Source organism: Alligator mississippiensis, chromosome 3 (genome assembly GCF_030867095.1).
Source record: "Alligator mississippiensis isolate rAllMis1 chromosome 3, rAllMis1, whole genome shotgun sequence".
Taxonomy (NCBI): Eukaryota; Metazoa; Chordata; order Crocodylia; family Alligatoridae; genus Alligator; species Alligator mississippiensis.
In genome coordinates this window covers 288,586,306-288,600,318 of record NC_081826.1, presented here as the reverse complement: position 1 = coordinate 288,600,318, position 14,013 = coordinate 288,586,306, and the positions used below count along the sequence as shown (strand labels likewise).

Genomic DNA, 14,013 nt, shown 5'->3' with positions numbered 1-14,013 from the left:
AAATGCAAAAAACATTCACCTGGTGAGCACAAGGATGACATTTTAAAACACTATGCATCCATCTGGATCTTTCAGTCAAAGAATCTCACACAAGGAGTTAACTTATACAGTTCTTGTATTATAGATAAGTATTGCTAGCTTTATTCATATTCTTTGCTTTGTATGCATGTGGATAGCAAAAAAAGAAAAAAACAAAACTTAAGAAAATCTTTTACGGGAAGTCCATGGCAAAACTGGAAATAGAAGTCTTATCTTCAAGCTTTCAACAGTGCTTTTTAGCCATAAGAACATTTCTGAGAGGTAGTGTCCACTACCACACCTAACCTACTTTTTTTTCATGCTCAGTTTTTCTCTGATGAGAGCATGAGAAGATGCCTGCTACGTTGTTATAACATATAGACAATTCATCCACTTCTCCAGGGGTGAAGGGACTGTTTCACCACCTGAATTATTGAGAAGTCATCATGCTTTATTCAGCGAACTGGAACTGCAATTCCAAGTTAAGGCTCCCCTCCCTGCCTGAAGCACATCAATCCCATCTTCCTCCTGTGGGTGGTGTGAGGATCAGTGCTTTGAAGATGAAAACTGCTTCATAAGCATAAAATAGAATGAGATTTAACATGTCCTCCTTGGGGGCACAAGGTCCCCTCTGCTTCCTTCCCTCTTCATCTCAAAGTTTCCAAATTGCAAATAGGTAGGGATCCCTAAAGCAGGGGTGGACAATTACTTCAGCTAGAGAGTGGCTCAACGAGTTTTGGTGAGCTGTTGAGGGCCGCTCACATAAAATGTTTAGAAGATATCATTTAAACAAATTATAGACAAAAACAAATCTTATACTAAAAATCAAATATCTATAACATTAATTTTATTTAAAAAATATTTTTGTATTAATTTGTGTGTTTGAGTCCTGTATATACAGGTGGCTTCATAATAGCTCAAAATAAGGTCTTACTCTTGTATATTGTGTGGGAGGGATGGGGGGGTGGGGGGGAAGAGGCAGAATGGATGGAAGGTAACCAGGAGCTGGAGCCCTGTGTGCTGGGACAGTAGCCACCCAGCTACAGTTCCCCCTGCCTGGCCCATAGACAACTGGTAGGGGGCACACAGGGGGGGGGACACGTGCCCCCCCTGACAGCCCTGTCCCACGCCATCTTCCATGGGTGCCTGCCAGCCCCATCCCCTGCTGCCGCCGCCAAATTTCACAGATGCCCGTCAGCCCTGTCCCCCGCCACCAGCTTCTGCGGGTGCTCCCCCAGATTCAAGAGGCACCAGTCGCCCATGGCCTGGCCCATGTCCCCATGGACGATGCTGCTTCCCAATGCTACCTGATGCCCAGAGCAGTGCAGCAGGGCCAGGAGGAGGAGGAGGAGGTGGTGCTGGAGGCAGGGGAAACTGAGCAGTGCCAGGGCAGCTGCAGCTGAACCAGGAGCAGCCCTGTTAGGAAGCTATGCATGCTGACCAGGGCCAAGGCCATTGGAGGTGTGGACAAAAGCACAGCACAGGCTGCCCCAAGCTGGATACAAATCAATTGGTGGGCACCCACCTGCAGGCCAGATAAAAAAAAAAAAACACCAACCAACCAACCAACCAGCCAAAAAACCCACAAAAACTGTTGGCAGGCAAGATTCGGACTTTAATTTTGCCCACCCCTGTCCTGCATGTGCCAGTCTCAGGGCCCTGGAGGCGCAGGTGAGGGAGCTCCCGGAGGAGGTTAGCAGGCTGAGGGGGATCAGGGAGGCGGAGGATGGAATTGATGGGTATTTTCTCTCCCAGCAGGGCCATGCATCTAAGGAAGAAGCACCCTGGGATGTGCCCTCCACAGCAGTGGCAGATGGTCCCCTCCAGAACGAGGGCTGCTCATAGCACAGCAGTACCAGTTCCTCCAGTCTGGCTGGAGAACAGGTACGAGGCCCTGGTGACACTGCAGGAGAAGGAAGGGGAAGAGGAAACCTCCAGAGTAGAGGCCACTCCACACTCTGAACAGGCTGGAGGAGCTAAGCAGACCCGGAGGAAGAAATGTCAAGTGATCGTTATAGGCGACTCTATCCTGAGAGGTACAGAGGATTCCATCTGTCGCCAGGACCCCTCGACACGCGAGGTCTACTGCCTGCCTGGAGCAAAGATTCAGGATATGACAGGGATGATCCCGGCCATTACCCAGGTAAGCAACAGGGACCCGGGTAGTACTGAGATTAGGGGGGGCAGTACATGCATCTTCAGGAGGCCTCAAATGCCTCTACACTAATGCTCATAGTATGGGGAACAAGCAGGAGGAACTTGCCCTCCTGCTAGCTAACACCAACCCAGACATAGTGGGGCTCACCGAAATGTGGTGGGACCCAATGCACGACTGGGCAGTGAATATCAAGGGCTATAGGGTGTACAGGAGGAATAGGACAAGGAGGAAAGGTGGGGGAGTGGTGCTGTACGTCAGGGAGAAATACACATCCTCAACGAGTAGCACCGAGTCAGAGGAGGGGCATGCTGAAGTGCTCTGGGTTAGAATACAAGAAAGTCGAGTGGAAAGGGACTTAACGGTGGGCGTCTACTACAGACCACCCAAGCAAGGGGAAGAGCTAAACCAGGAATTCTTAAGTCAGCTCACAGAGGCAGTTAGGTCAAAGGACGTGGTCATCATGGGTGACCTGAACTTTCCAGACATCTGCTGGGAAGAGCAGTCAGCCAGGTCTGATCGCTCACGTAGGTTCCCACCTGAGATACAGGACCTCCATCTAACCCAGGAGGTGCACAGCCCCACCAGGGGAGACACCTTGTTGGATCTGGTCCTGGCCACGGGTGACAGCGATCATTGCCTGCTGGAATTCACCATCCAGCGCAACGTGGCAAAGGCCTGCAGCAAGGCAGCAGCCCTGGACTTCAGGAGGGCGGATTTCAATGAAGTAAGGAGAATAGTCAGGGAGGCACTGAGGTCCCGGAGGGGAGGGGAGTTGGGAATCCAAGAAGAGTGGTTGTTCCTTAAGGAGACGATCCTCCAAGCCCAAAGGGAGGTAATCCCAACACAGTTCAAAGGGGGCAAGAGGGCGGAAAAGCCCCCATGGCTCACCAAAACCATCCGGGAACATCTCCTAGCTAAAAAGGAGGTGTACACCCAATGGAAGGGAGGGGCCATCACCAGGGAGGACTACACCTCTGTTGCTCGGGGCTGTAGGGGAGCGCTCAGGAAGGCCAAGATGGAGATAGGACTGGGACTAGCTACCCAGATCAAGGACAACAAGAAGTCCTTTTTTAAATACATAGGGGGCAAAAAGAAGGTACTGGGTAACGTGGGGCCTCTGCAAGACAAGCTAGGAAATCTGGTTGTCACACCAGACAGCAAAGCTAATCTATTTAACAATTTCTTTGCCTCCATTTTTCTGAGCAGGGATCAGGTCACCCCTCACACTGGGACCCCTGTAGGCCCTGGGGGAGGCGCACTCAGGCCTAGGGTCAGAGAGGACTTAGTCAGGGAACTTCTGGAGGGACTGGACATATTTAAATCAGCAGGTCCTGACAATCTCCACCCCAGAGTGCTGAGGGAATTAGCAGAGGTCATTGCGGGACCCCTGGCATGGCTTTACGAGCACTCGTAGTGCTCTGGTGAGGTGCCAGAGGACTGGAAAAGGGCGAATGGGGTTCCCACTTTCAAAAAAGGGAGGAAGGAGGACCCAGGGAAACTATAGGCCAGTTAGTTTTACCTCGGTCCTGGGTAAGCTTTTTGAGAGAGTTATCCTGGCGCGTGTCCGTGAGGGGCTGGCAGGGGAGATCACGCTTAGGGGCATCCAACACGGGTTCATTAGAGGCCGGTCCTGTCAGACCAACCTGGTGGCCTTCTGTGACCAGGTCACAAAATCCTTAGACACAGGTGTAGCAGTGGACGTAGTCTTTCTGGACTTTAGGAAGGCCTTCAACACTATCTCTCACCCCATTCTCATTAAAAAACTAGGTGTTGATGCCACAGTCCCCTACACAGTCAGATGGGTTGCTAACTGGCTGGAGGGCCGCACCCAGAGAGTGGTGGTGGACGGGTCATTTTCGACCTGGAGGGGTGCAGACAGTGGGTCCCGCAGGGCTCAGTCCTCGGGCCCGCACTGTTCAACATCTTCATCAGCAACATGGATGGGGGCGTAAAAAGCACCCTGTTCAAATTCGCAGACAACACTAAGATGTGGGGGGAAGTGGGCATGCTAGAAGGGAGGAATAGACTGCGATCAGACCTGGACAGGTTACAGGGGTGGGCTGATGAGAACAGGATGGGGTTCAACGCTGACAAGTGCAAGGTGCTGCACCTGAGGAGGAAGAACCAGCAGCATACCTACAGGGAACTCCTTTCTCATCAGTGCAGAGGCAGAAAAGGATCTTGGTGTCATCACTGATGCCAAAATGAACATGGGCTAACCGTGGGGATGCGGTTGGGAAGGCCAACCACACCTTGTCATGCATCCACAGATGCATCTCAAGCAGGTCCAAGGAGGTGATCCACCTCCTCTATGCAACACTGATCAGGCTGCAGTTGGAGTACTGCGTCCAGTTCTGGGCACCGCACTTCAGGAGGGATGTGGACATGGAGAGGGTCCAGAGGAGGGCCACTCGCATGATCAGGGGGCAGCAGGGCCTTACGAGGAGAGGCTAAGGGACTTGAACCTGTTCAGCCTCCACAAAAGAAGGCTGAGAGGGGATCTAGTGGCCGTTTACAAACTAGTCAGAGGGGACCAGCAGCGAATGGGGGAGTCCGTTCCCCCGAGCACTACCAGGAGTGACAAGAAATAAAGGTCACAAGCTGGCAGAGGGTAGATTCAGGCTAGATATCAGGAGGGGCTACTTCACTGTCAGGACGGCTAGGATCTGGAACCAACTTCCAAGAGACGTGGTGCTGGCTCCTACCCTGGGGGTCTTTAAAAGGACGCTAGATCAACACCTTGCCGGGGTCGTTTGACCCCAGTACTCTTTCCTGTCATGGCAAAGGGTCGGACTTGATCATCTGCTCAGGTCCCCTCTGGCCCTACCAACTATGAAACTATAAAGGCACTGCTTCAGTTAGGCAAAGAAAGTGAATTCACTGGAGAGAGACGTTAGTCGATGCTTCCCCCCTACAAGGCTGGGCAGGTCAGGTCGCCTCCTGGCCCAGACCGCTTCAAGTACAGTACAGCTTAGGAGCCAAACTCAAAGCCATGGCATGACAGCTGAACAGTGACTACGCTGTTCCAAGGCTATCACCAGTCAGTCATGCCACCTGCTTCTGCCATGACAGGTCAACAAAGCTACCTCTTGCAGTTATGTTAACACAGTAAATGCTGGTCTTGAACAGTTAATAAAAAACATGTTACCAGGTCCCTTTCTGGGAGAAGGCTTTTCACTTTAAGATTGACAATTAATAGCACCCATGCTGGAGCCTACAAGTACACACCATTTTTCACATGAAAGTGTCACAGAACACCATGCACCAGATAGCAGCTGATTACCTAGCTACAGTTCACACTTAATCCATCATCATTTACTTGAACAGTTTGATCACTTAAAAATATCCTTCAATGATCAGAACAGTACAAGGAAACATACTTCACTACTTAGTTTTGCTCCATGCAGCATTTCAGGAAGGTACCGTAAATCTCAGCAGAAGTTACTAAAAATCAGCACCTAATTAAAAGGAGACTCACTGCAGGCTGCATCCTTTATGAACTTTGACAAGACGTACGAGCAGCGATACAGCTCGATTTTGTGCAACCATAAAAGTGTAGCTGGGAACCTCAGTGAGGAAGCATCATAGTAAGAACGACTTTGTGTAACTGGAAACTGTCATGCATGCTTAAGCCTGTGCATGTTCATATACCTAGCTGCCCCAATGCATGCTCTGGGTGGAATCCAACTGAAGTGCGTTGGTATAAATCTGAAGTCTAGTAAATCTATACCCACCTTCTCTGGTCCCCATTCACCATGGTATCTTTGACTACACTTCAGCAAACTGCTAGATCATGTGCTTCATTTCTCAGACCCCAAGAGCTATGATCCAGGGAGGCACTGGCATAGCTGAAGCCTGCAGAACCTATCCAGTCAACTTCCCTTCACGGTAAATCTGACCACGTGTAGGCACCGCACAGAGTTAGCATGTTGAGTTCCTATCTTGAGCAAAAGTTTTGGTACTGTGCATTATTATAAATTTAAGTGTTCCCTGGAACACTCGCAACCTATTTCATATAAAAGTTAGACATGTATAAACTCAGTAACAGCTAAGGGCTCATTGCTAAGCCTGCTTACAGCCTTCCATAAACTCCCTGTGTATGAACTTGATGGAGGACAAGACAGACAAGCCTGCACCTGTCAGAAAGCCTACACCCAAGTGTTGTTCTTAAAGGCTAGGGACAGAAGTTACACAAACTGGTTTAGGTGATTAGAAACTGGTTTAAACCTGTAAGAGAACTTAAGTTCGGTGCACATAAACCAGTTTCAAAATGTCTAAAACTGGTTTAAGATAAGTTGGATACTACATTCAACCAGGTTTAACTGATTTGGGTCAAACCTGTTTCTGGCACTTCTGGCATAGACCCCTTCCTTGTTTAAGTTAAATCAGAGTCCCCCAGCATCCCAGCATGCTTTGCAGCCCTGGGCTGGGCTGTCTGCTCCAGAGAGAAGGGATGCCCCAACCCTCTGATCTCTAGCTGGAGCAAGGGCGGGGGCATGGCCAAATGCCAATCAGCATGGCCTTCTCAGGTAAAGGGGCAGGGAGGGGCCCCCATCTCCTGGGGGACTGCAGCCAAGGTCAGTCCAGGTGCCAAGGTTCCCACCCACAGCTGCAGTGGTGCTGCCTCCATGCCACTCCCTGGCCAGCTGCTGCCTGTGCACACCAGGCCAGGCTATCACAGAGCTGAGGGGCAGGCAAGGAGGGGCCAGCCTGGGCTGCACAGGCAGGGCCCTTTCCAGCTGGCTGCAGCTCCATTACCACCTGGCTCAGCCTGGGCATGGGGAGCCAGGAGCAATCCAGGTGTACAGCACCCGCAGCCCAAGTCTGAGCCACAGCTAACTGGGAAGGGCCCTGCCCCTGTGGCCCAGGCCAGCCCCTCTGCACCACCCTCAGCAGCACCCGTAGGCCAACCCAGCTCAGCCCCACAGCCCCAGCCTCGAATAAGGCAAGTGGATGGTAGGGCCATGCCAGCCAGCTCTAGCCATATCACCCCACCACAAGAGCAGCCAGAGGGGCAGAAAGCCAGGCAGACCCTGGCTGGGATCCCCACGCCTGTGGGAGAGGGGAGTTTAATCCTCCTCCCTGCCCCTGCTTCACCTGACGCACTGCCCTGGCTGGTGTCCAGCCACCCCCGCAACCCCGGACAAACCTGTCAAGGGCTGCTTCCCCCTTCCCGCTCCAGGCATGCCCTGGCTGGGGTCCCTGCAGGCCAGGGTAGGAGTTTAAACCCCTCCCCAATCATACTCAGCAGCCTGCCAGGGCCTGGCCAGCCCCACTTCCCCCGGGACCAGGTCAGCTTCCCTCTAGCCTTGCGGCTGCTGCCAAAGAAAAAGGAGGACTCACTTTAGCGCCACCCCTACAGCTCCCGGCTTGAGCCACTGCAGGCATGTGGCTGCATTTCCTGAATCAAAAGTGAAAGTCTGTTCACTTGCAAATCGGTTCAGTCTATGCAGGTTAAACTAACCTGCAAGAATTGAATTAATTGAATCAATTCAGGCTCAGGCTTTTTGAATGTCTGTACTTGGCCAAAATGTTTTTGAGATCCCTGAGATTACAATATGCACTAAAACTGGAAAGCAATAAAACCCTTTCCTCTGGTAAGCAGTGTTTAATTTATTTTTGTCCAATATGCATTTTGTGCTGCTTTTTCTGCAAGCCACAGGAAGGTAAGTCAATTCAGCCAAACCTCATCTCCTGGAAAAGTTAAAAGGGTGTATTTTCCAGCATTATCCATGGCAGATGACATGTGCATTACCCATACAAAGAAGTGGACTATGGGTGCAGAGTCCCATAAAAACAAATCCAACTGGCACATTTTACTGTTAATTTAGCAGCAGACTTTAAAAATACTCCAAGCCTTGTAAAGTATTCACAGTCTTTATAAGTAAGTCTATTCTTTCCCACTAGACAATTACGTGGGCAAATAGCCCTTCCCTGACAACACATGAAGATACGATTTTTTTCCCTCCTGGAAAACTATTAAAATGAGAGAAGAAACACTCCTATCCCCCGTAATAAGGGAGATGAGCTATTGACTGTGGAACCAGAGAGGCCAGCTCTCTAGGGTCTGTTAAATGTTTAGCTCTCATCTGTTAAGATGCATTGCCCTCATCTCTCAGAGCAGACCTGATCCTAGATGCAGAGGGCCACCAGAACATCTATGGAACATTTAGGCTACAAATGGACACTGCACTTGTCTTGGATAATTCATTTGGTCCCAGAACAAAATGCAATTGTTCAGACATCCATGTCCCTTGTTCTAGGATAAATCCCAACATGGTTAAAGGGATAAGTAGTACTAATTGTTCATCCCAGGACATCACACAGTGCATCTCAACTGTTATCCCAGGATTCCATCATCAAATTAATGGAAGAAGAGTGGCGGTTCTTTCAGCCCCTCACTAAACTATGATTAGAAGGGCAGTGTGTGTAGATGCCAATCCCAGGATATTTCTGTTCCAGGATACAGGTACAATTTGTCCAGGGACACGCGTTATGTCTGTTCCTAGACTTGGATTAACGACACTCCTGCAACTCAACTGCACTTCATTTTTTGGCCTTCTCCACAGTTTAGTTACATCACGCATCTTTCATGAAGAAAGAAGAGACCTCTGCACTTCGTAAGGACAAGAGGGAGGGAGGACTCTTGGCTTTGCAAAGTGTTTGAACTTCGTGTCAGACACAGTTTGATATACATCTTGCTCCAGGGGGCTGCAAACGGGTGCGTTGAGCTCCAGAACCTCGGTCGGGCTCCATGGTGGTGGCGGCTTTATGTGCACCTCCAGGTGGACAGTAGGGGAGTGGCCTGGGGCAACACAACACCGGTCTTGCCCTTGCCATTCTTCCAGAGGTTTGCATGCAGCCACTGTCCCAGAGCCCAGTGCAGCTGTTTGCAGCCTGCCAGCCTCCTGCTACAACTGCCCAGAGCCCAGGCCAGCTGTGGCAAGCAGCCAGCAGGCTGCAAACAGCTGCAGCGGGCTCTGGAGCACTGGCTCTGTGGCAGCAGTGGCTACATGCATGCCTCAGGGCAGACAGTGGGAGAGGGGCTAGGGTTGCGCTCCCCCAGGCCCTTTCCCCACCATCCTCCTGAAGGTACACAAGGATCAGGCCCCTTGCAGCTCCCTCGCCGTTTGCCCCTAGTTGGGGTGTTTTACAGCACTCCAGCCAAACCCCTGTTCTAGAGTACCTGGGGCAGTGCAAACAGATCCCAACGAAGTAGGCTGACAACCAAGCTCAGACTGTAGAGCCCAAATCTGTTGTGGAAACAGAAGCAAACTCTGCATTCTCCAAGTAAAAAGTAACAAAGTCTGGTCTGGTCCTTTCCTCATGCTCCCAGCAGCGTTACTGCATAACGGATGACTTTGCAAAGCCTTAACTTCACCTGAGTTGCATGAGGAAATTAAAAACCAGCACTGAGAAATAATTCTCCTTTATCTCCTGATGCATATTGCTATGGGCACAGCCCCGTGCAAATAAAGATGGGGGAGGGGAAAGGTGTACATTTGTCTTTTCTTTGCCTTCTTATTCTTAGTCCTTCAATGCTACATACCCCAAGATAAATTATCCTCCAAGGAGCAATTAGAAGGTCACTGCAGAGCTCAAACACCTGCATAGAAAGCTCTAACAAATCAGATACTATTCCTGCAAATCCAGGGGAAACCCACTAGATGGGCTAATTAATTGTTATAGTACCATTCTCCCAAACCATTTTGTGCAGACAGCTGGAAATCCATTTTTAATCATGGGGTAATCCTGCTTACTCCATGTTCTGACACCGAGCCACAACGCTGTACTGACTCCTTTCAAGATTTCCTCATGGCATCATAAAGGATCGACCTTCCTACTCTGGATTTATGCTTTGTGTAACACATTAAGATGCGTAACACAGCTCTGTAGCTGCAATAAAACATGATCAGCAGTTCCTGTTCATTGTCTCAGGGGACAGAAAAGTACGTATCACCGACTCTACCTGCTTACTGCCGCCCAGATGTTCTTGGCCAGTCGCTACACAAACAGCAGCATCTCTCTTCCAACCCCCTAATCTGTCATGTCACCCTGAGTGTTACAATAAATGGACATGCAGAGGGATTCTTTATTTTATCAGAGGGCTTTCATTACATGCCAGGAGGACTGCAAAAGGGCTACTGTTAACAAACGCCTCTTGCCTGTGTGAAGCTGCAGTGCCTCAGTATCAGCATGCCCCAAGTGTGCAAGTCATTTTTGTTTCTTCTTCACCCAGGAGAAGAACTTCAGTCCAAAATCCAAGACCTTTATAACAAACTTCTTCATCAAGGCCCATGTAATACTCACTGATGCTTGTAAACTCTCATTTTATAATCTAATTAATAAGAGCCAATACATGCTAAAAAACCAGGAAAAATATTATTTAAAAAAAAAAGAAGTCAATGGGAACATTGATTTCTGGGTACGAGCGCTGGGTTCTCCATCTTGTTGAATTCTCTAGTGAATTCAATTATGAGTAAATGGGGGAGGGGAGGGGTGGACTAGAAATCTGCAGTCTAACATGACCATCACGCTTATAAAATCCAATTTTTCTTGTTCAATTATATTTTGTGTTAGAGATTCCATACTTCAGAGCACTCCACTAATTCCACTACATCACTGTTGTAATAAAACCTACGTTCAGTAAATCCTTGTCGGATTCTTTTTCTCTAAATGAGGAATAGCCGTTGCTAGCTGCAGAATTACAGGAAAGAAAAAAAAAACCATCATGCCATTGTTGCTATAGAAAGCTCCCTGATTTACAAAAAACACTTAAATACTAAAAATATTGAGTTATCGTTCTGTATTTTGGCTGCCCAAAACCTTTAGGTCTGAAATTCCTTAGCTGAAGATAGGTCACATCTACAGTGTATTAAGGCTGTGCTAAGTACTGGCAAGTTCAAAATTCCTGGCAGAAACTCTCCAAATTGACATTTTTCTAAAATTGCAGTAGCACTTCCAACATAAAAACAAGCAAGTTGCTTCTTCTGTAGACAAAAATAAGCATAGTTCACCAAAATAATTTTGAGGGTAGTGATTCTCAACCAGGGTGTTGGGGCACTCTGGGGATCTTTCTTACTTCCTTTACTTTCTCTATTTTCTTACTTGCTGCCAGATTTTTTTGAAGGGTGGCATGTTGGGTGAGGAGATTAATGAGGTGTTTGGAGACAGACAGATAAACTAAGCTCTTGCCTGAATGATGCCCCAGCCCCACAGCCAGCCCCTCTACAAGGAAGCAAGCACCACGAGCTATAAATTAATCTTTGATATTGGATGCCACAATTCACACAAGTTCTGGAGGGGTGCCTCAGCCCCAAAGAGGTTGAGAAAAACTGGTCCAGGACTTTCGTTACTACCAGGACTTGGGGTTCTTTTTAGCAGTGGCTACCTTAGGGATGCATCTGTACTAGTGATGACAACTCCTCAACCTATTCACCTCATCTATTTGGGTTTCCCACATTTCCAAGCCTATTATCTGTTCTGTACAGCCACAAATATTTATGTATCCCAAGCAGTCCTGCAGGTTCCTACTGGCTTCTAGGCCCACTTACATTAGGTACAAGCTCATGCACTGAAGCAGTGAAGACGACAGAGGGTAAATTCCCGTGCTCTTCTGCTGCATGGAAGGGGCCTGCTGTGAGGACCCAACAACCTAGGTTCAAGACTGCATGCAACAGGTGAATATAGTCAATGCTAGGAAGAAAGGGAGAACAAGAGAAGTGATGATAAGAAAGTAACATAGAATCATAGAAGTCAGGTCAGAAGGGACCTTGTAGATCTTCAGGTCCAACCCCCTGCCTGGGCAGGAGGAAAAAACTGGGCTCAAATGACCCCAGCCAGGTAGGCATCGAGCCTCTTCTTAAAGACCCCCAGGGGAGGAGCCAGCACCACTGCCCTTGGAAGTTGGTTCCAGTTCCTAGCCGCCCTGACTGGGAAGTAGTTCTTACAGAAGACATAAGGGTGCCTTGGGCAGGATGTCACTTCCACACAAGTTGATATACCCAAACTAACTTTACATTTTGCAAGTTGGGGGAGCAACAGTAACGAAGCCACAGCAGCACAAGCTTCATGGCAAGCTCTCCCTGGCATCCTGATCTGACTTGTACTTACTGGACAGCAAAGCCCATCTTGCTATAGCTTCCCAGAACTCGCACCAACTGCAGTGTAGACACGGCCCTAAGGCAGTGGTACCCACATTTCTGGCCCTATGGGACAGATGAACGGCATGGAGGTAGTCCACAGGCTGGCTCAAGCCCCACCTGCTCCTGCCCAGCTGAGATTGGGACTGCACCCCACACACCAGATCTAGCACCAGGTCTAAGGCTCATGGGGCTCAGCACAGATCTGGGGGGAGCCTCACAGGCTGAATGATACTGTGCCAGGTGTTAAGCATCCCTGCCCTAAAAGGATTTAGGGTAGAAAAGCATATATGTAAGCACACGTGTCAAAAACAGGTCACTGACCAGGAAAACAAAACAAAAAAAAATATCCCCTCCTCCCTCAAATTCACTGGGGCAAAAGCTATGTTCTGACTAGTTAATTCAGCAACAAAATGTGCAATACTGAAGAATCTCTCTCTTCTGGCAAGCCAGCGTCTAATTAGCTGAAGTGCAGCTTGCCGTCAACACTATTAACCTCAGGTTCTGCACACTTTTTTCAGCGATACGCTTATCTATATGCCCCAATTTGTCAGCCAGCTGCACCAAACCCAGTTCCCACTGTCCTGTCTTTCTTGCTTTGGGCTTTGAGATGCACAGGCTATTTTTACTTTTTGAATTTTCTCTTTTTTTAATTTAAATTCTCTGGTTTTATGGGGCAAACAGCCTCATCGGACGCAATTTCTGCCAACTCATCAATATTCTGCATACACTAATACAGCAGTCTTGGTCAGCCATAAACATTTAAATGCTTTAAGCCCTCCTGCATTAGGCTTTATTCTGCTTTGAATATTTATGGCTCTTAATACCACCGAGTCCCAATGGATGCAAACACTTTATCAATTGCCTATATTGTAATTATAACATTTTTTTTATTTTTATTTTTTTTAAAAAGAGCTAGAATATATAAAAATCCAGTTGCATTTCTGCTCCCATTTTCCTTCATCAATTTGAGCCAGAATCCCCTTTTCTTTGTTAGGACAAAGGACAACTGCTACGTTCATCAGAATGTGGACAGTTCCTTTTCTTATATTTTTTCCTCTTCCATGTCTTTACCATGGGACAAATTTCTAGTGTCCAACATTGGACATGTCAAAACCTTGATCTGTTTTGCTTTACAAATCCAAAATTAGGGTACATTTTCTTCAACCACTTGTTCCTGCCCCTGAAAAGCTAAACGTTTGCAGGGGACCAGGAAAGCTGAAGAACAGCTTTAGTGGTTGCTTGTCAAAGTAATGTTTAAATTTTAATTAACTCCGCAGTAGAGTTGTGGCAAAAAATGACTTCTCAACTGGGGGTGGGGTGCTGCAAGAACTTTGCAGAACCTTCAAATTAATTTGATTCTGTGTTAAATGATTGGGGGGAGGGGGAGAATCTGAACAGCAAAGAGCAGCAACATGCTAATCTCCTCTATTCTCAGCCTTTGACTTGTGTACATGACGTACCTTGGCTTTGTTCTACTGCACAATTGCTGAACTCATCTACCTACTATTGTTCTAGGATACATAAATCCTTCCCTTACTTTAATATAGGATAATGACATTCATCTTTGTAGCATTAACTGTATTCCTCATTTCTGCTTTAGGCTAATCCTTTAATTCATTGTATAGTTCAATCCTCCAGTTGAAATACTTCAGATTTATAGCTTTGTCAAAGAACAAGCTTTTTTCCTGATCC

At 48.1% G+C, this 14,013-nt stretch overlaps 1 protein-coding gene across 1 annotated transcript in view; it reads right to left on the bottom strand.

The window, feature by feature from the left end:
- The window catches only part of MYO5B (myosin VB), a 404,810-nt gene that overhangs the window by 246,865 nt on the left and 143,932 nt on the right, over positions 1-14,013 (bottom strand). The gene's annotated exons all lie outside the window — the stretch shown is intronic.